Consider the following 5,921-nt stretch of genomic DNA (forward strand, 5'->3'; position numbering starts at 1 on the left):
TCTTCCTCTGGGGCCTATTCAGATGCTGCTCTTAAAGCATTGTTCTCCTCTGTTGTCCAATAGCATAATGCCTCCCTTACTGCTGCAGCTAAGGCTATTGATGCGTCCATTTCCCAATGCCAGAAGGCCTCCCTTGCTGTTGAGGCTTCCACGAAGGAGTGAAAAGAAGTGACCGCAAAAGTCGATAAACTAATTTCTGAAGCCCATTTGTTTCTAGATTCTTTGCAGGCAGCTGCTCAGAAGAACTCTCAGACCGTGAATGCTTCGATTGATAACCTCCAGCGTTCTCTTCAAGCTGAGAGATCCAATCTTGAAGCTGATCGTCAAGCAATTGAAGCTGCCAATGCCACTTTGCATGATAATGTCAATGATCGATTAACTCAACTGGAGGCAGAGTTGGCTATGGAAAATCGCATTATGGATGAGTTGGACAAACGAACCTCTCAGCTGAAGATGCAGAATCTCAAACTTCGCACTGCAACAGCTTAACTCAACGATTTAAAATCTGAAAGGGAGGTTATTCGAAGCTCTGTTGGCGATGTTCACTCCATTTTGCTTCACCTCCTTGATGCCCATAATCCCATCCTAACCCTTACCATCCGAAGCCATTTGGCTGAGAAACTCAGACCTGCACTGGACATCCTTAGTCGTATCGAGGGTGCTTCGATGACTAGTGTCCAGCCGAAACAAGGGGGAGAGCAGGCAACAAAAACTCAACCTCCTCCTGAACCAAAACCAACTGCTGAACCGAAGGATAATGAAGCTTCGGTCAGTAAAAGATACAAGAAGAATAAGAAGATCGGTGAAGATGACACTGATGACGAAGATGATGTTTTTGAAGAAAATCCCGAAAAGCCTTATCAGAAAACAAAATTTACTGATAAAGAGCTTGAAGAAAAGTTCAAGAAGCAAACGGCTGACCTAGAGATGAAGGAAAAAGAGAAGGAGCTTATGGAGAAGAAGAAGTCCATTTTTCCAGAATGGACTATTGACTCGCTTCAAAGAAGCGCCATAGATGAACCAAGTGTTCTTTGGCTCGAGCCAGTCATATCGTTTGGGCTTGAAAACTCCAAGGATGCACAGTTTGACATGCTGATCACTCGAAAGGCATTAATCTTTCACTGCTTCAACTCATATGCTACTATCCCTTCTCCAAACCCGAATGTGGATCGAGATCTGTTGGAGTTCTATATGGAGTTCGCTCAACCCCAGTACCTGACCTGGAGTTCGCCGAAGATCACAACTGTCAAGGTTCTGAAGCCCTACTCAGCCGGGAAGTTTGTCAATGTCAAGTTCAAAGTGACTCGAGGCTCTAAAGGCTCGATTCATAACTTCACCCTGGCTGATCTTCCGAACCTCAATCCCCACAACTGGATACTCCTCAACAATATTCTTCTGTCAAATCCACAAGAGTATCAGCCGATCATTGACCTTGTCAAGCCAATGCTTGTTTGCTACATTCACAAAGTAGCGAAGATGGACCAAGAGATCGCCTCTTCCATTCACAAGCGAACCATGATTAAAACGATGGGCTGAGCAGGCGATGTGAATACAATGGTCAACGGAAAAATCGACTCCAAGTATCACACAGTGATGTTTATCAGGGGCGAAGGTCAGAAATTCCTGTTCGCTCTTGTTGACAAACACCTTTTCTCAACTGCTTCCCTGGAGCACATTTTGGAGATCATTCAGAGGTGTAGTCAGAACACAGTAGCCGACAAGAAGATGTTTACTGATATGCTGAGATGGTACATTCAATTTCGGCAGACACTTCTTGCAATCATCCCGCGGCTGTTCAAGGTTGTGAAGACTGTGAAGCCTACTCAAAGGAAATGAACTCTCACCTCATTTGACACAAAGGGGGAGATTGTTGGGCTTATAGTGTTGCGTCATGGGCTCGGTCCTTAGCCCAGTTTTGGTTGCCGGTTAAGCCTGTCCAACCGTGCATATTTTAATCTAGGGTTTAGTATTTAAGGTGCATGCATGCAGCCTTTGTAATTAACGCTTTCATTATTTTTCTCTTTGAGTTTTGTAAACCCTAGCTCGTCTCTACAGTGGAAGTTCTTCATCGAGCTCTGCTGAGGCATGAATATATTTAAATCATAAGCATAACGTTGATTCCATACTGTATTCATAATATTATTGTGTTTGATTTGTTTGATCTTCATCTTTTACCTGTGAAAGATCTAATCGATCTGAGTTTTATTCTCATCAGGGACTATACAAATGATACCTTATCGAATGAACACGTAGTTCAAAAATACATAATTTGTACTCCCAGATCCTAAATTTGCATCATTACCTAATCCATATTCCCGGATTTAAAACTAACCTCTTGATCTGATCCATACTCTCGGATCTAAAACTAACCTCTTGATCTGATCCATACTCTCGGATCTAAAACTAACCTCCTGATCTGATCCATACATCCAGATCTAAAACAAGTTTATCCCTTTATCCTTTTATCTCATGGTCCAACCCATCTTTTATCACCTACCAACAACCTCACCTACCCATGTTCTAGCCAACATATTTTTAGATACAAAATACATATGTAGTTTAACTCATTAAAACTTATATAATTCATCCATTCCACAATCATCTCAAATAAACAACAATATATTATATACATAGCACGTATTTCATAGCAAATACTTAATATTTATGTGTTAGAAGAAAGTGACTACACACTCAATTGATCAGCAGATGATCGTGCATCACTATGACTTGTAGAAGTAGTATTCTTCGGTGAAACTATGATCTCTTCACACACCGGACTTCTCGCGGGTAGAGCTTCGGCTCAGAAACTCTTTTCTTCTCAGGATCTTCAGGCTTTGGGACTTGCTTCGGGTCTCGGGATGATATAAGGGCTTCGGGGGTCTAAAATAGGGCTCAAAGAGAGTATCGGGAGTGAGAGAGATGAGACGGAGCAACCAAAATCGGCTGACCCTTGATTTCTATTGATAGGGCGAAATTTCTGCACTCACGTCGTGAGTTTTAAGTGTTAACGTCATGAGCACAGTATGTCACTGCGTTCGTCACTCGTCCACTTGCTCTGGAGGCTCCAAAAGGCGTCAGAAGTCAGTTCACGTCGTGAACACTGTTTTCACGTCGTGAACCCTGACAGTTTCAGGGTTTCGCGCCCAAACTTCAGAAATTCATAACTTTCGCATACGAAATCCATTTTCGACGTTATTTATATCGACGCGAAGGTGAGATTATGCTCTACAACTCTCATTTAGACTCCATTGGCGAATTTGGACTTTAATTTTGAATATATTATTTTTAGTAGGCCGGGACAGGAAAACTCCGTTCGAAATTCATAACTCCTTCATCTGAACTCCGTTTTGTCTGTCTTTTTATCGTTGGACTACTATTGCTGAGATCTTCAATTCTCATTTAGAAAGTTTTAGCTAAATATCACTCGACCTCAATCTCGAGTTTCGGGCTGCATACTGCTAATGCTGAAACTTCGAAAAATTATAACTTCCTCATACGAAGTCAGATTTAGACGTTCTTTTTATGCACGCTCTCGGTTTAACGTATTATACAACTTTAATTTAGATTGCTAAGGCCAAATATCGCTCTAACGTAAATTCACTATTTACATCGCGCTGTGTCGTGCCGGTTCTGTCACGAAACTTTGACAAGTCATAACTTCTTCGTTATAACTCGGATTTCGACGCTCTTTATATGTACGGAATCCTTGTAACATATACTATACCTTAGTTAAGATTAATCCTTCTAAGTAATTTTCCATCAAAAAGTCATTTTTGATGCTTATCGTCTCTAAATTGACTAGCCCGGATCTATGGGTGTTACACTATAACCTTCAGCTCTGATACCATTTCTGTCACACGCCGCTAAAGTGGAAACACGAGGCGTGGCAGTATAAAGCGTTTCATAGAAAAAGTTAAAAACAACACCAACCGTAGTATTAAAAATCATTACAAATTTACAATGGGTTTGAACAACTTTTAAAAGAAATTACAATGAAAATTGGAATACAACACATGCGAAAGCTCTAAACAGTGAAGTGTCCCTAAGTGCCACTTACTCGATAATTCCTAAAAAAGAATGTAAAACGAGCGTCAACTATAAAAATAGTTGGTGAGTACTCACAGAGAAAAAAATAATAATAATATTGGTTCCATGAATCGAAATCAAAGTTTTGAAAAAAGTTTTCATAAATAAAAGTATATTGTTAAAATGAGTAAATAAATTTTGATGCTAAAAGAAGTATACAAGTGTCGTTGCTAACATGAGAATACAAGTTTCGTATGTAAATAAAGATTCCATTCATGAGTTCATAATCCAAGCCTAATGACCGAATCGTTCCCTATTGACTACTATGTGTATCACAAACATAGTGTATAAAATGGTAAAATGCACTCAAGCGAATCGTGCGAGTGATGAGTTGTCTACCTCCTAATAGCGTTCTCCATAATAACCATAGGCTCAAAAGAGTTAATGAGTTGTGTCTAGAGATTCCAGGGACATCACCGCGATACAATCCTCATGAATTAAAGTAACATACACATACATACAAAATATAGCAACCAAGTTTCATACGAGTCAAAATTAATACAACGAACATAAAAAGTTTAGGACATGCTTTTCCATCCGAAAACATTTAAAAACCGAAAATAGGGGAGTGGTGAATACTCACAATATGTATTGAGATGATGCAAATGGTGCCTTGAACTATGCTCCACTTGTACCACTATCGATTCCTACACGATGTTACACACTAATGAGTCTCTAATAGAAAGCTAATACTATTATACTTGCTACTACAATAGAATTATGCCAATATTGTGTCAAAATTTAATATTGTTAAGTTACAAATATTTTTCTGTGGAAATTAAATTTCAAAGAATCAATTGTTATAAAACCATTTAAGTGGAAAATTCTCATTATTGAAATGTTAATATTTAACGTTTTAAAGGGTGTTCTAATGATTAAATATTCAAAAACTAAATCAATTTAGTTCTAAACTTTCCCAAACTTTGCATTTAAGTTTTAATTGAATTGAAAGACCTTAAGATGTATTTTCTTGAATTTTTAATTTGTCTACTATTTTTGACAATTTTAGTTTCTTGAATAACCATAAAATTATGAAAAATACTAAAGAGTTAATAAAAATTACCAAAAACCATATTTCGGTTCTAACTTCATTAGAAGACTTCTAGATAAATTTTCATGGATTATAGATATGTATAACCATTTTTCTTATATTTGATTCTCTAAATAGATAGAAATTCATGAAAAATAGCAATCAGTTAAGAAAATTCCCCAAACTTTTTATAATACTGCCATTACACATAATTAAGCTGAGAAAAGTATAAAAATGGATTTATAAATATTTTCACCCAATTTTATGGTTTTCGTGCTTTTATTCTAGAAAAAATGAAAATAATTAGAATAAAGTTTCCAAAATTGCCAAAACTTTTTGTAACAATGTTATTATACATATAGAATCTGTGTAAAATAAGAAAGGTATTTGTCAATTAGTGTTGCTATTTTTCATTGTTTTATTCACTTTAATAAACATTAATTGGTGAATAATTGTCAAACAGTTAAAGTAAAGTACCAAAAAAATTTAAACTTCATTGACAGGGTACATAATCTGGGAAAAATACCAATGGTGATTTTTATATAGTATAATCCTATTTTGTGTATTTAAGTGTATTTAATCTTAGAAAATCTGAGAAAAATAGTATATTGCATAGAAAAATCATCAAAAATTTTATTTAGTGTTAGAATAAAATTTATGGTCTTTTGGTGAATTTTCATGAATTTTGGATGAGTACAAAGATTTTTTCCATTATTAGTCCATTATAAATACACAAATCGGGGAAAAATAGGAATGCATTATGAAAAATTCTTAAAATACTTTTCTGCATACTCCACATTAGGTA

The sequence above is a fragment of the Lactuca serriola genome, chromosome 8 (assembly GCF_051521515.1).
Source record: "Lactuca serriola cultivar US96UC23 chromosome 8, Lser_US96UC23_V15, whole genome shotgun sequence".
NCBI lineage: Eukaryota > Viridiplantae > Streptophyta > Magnoliopsida > Asterales > Asteraceae > Lactuca > Lactuca serriola.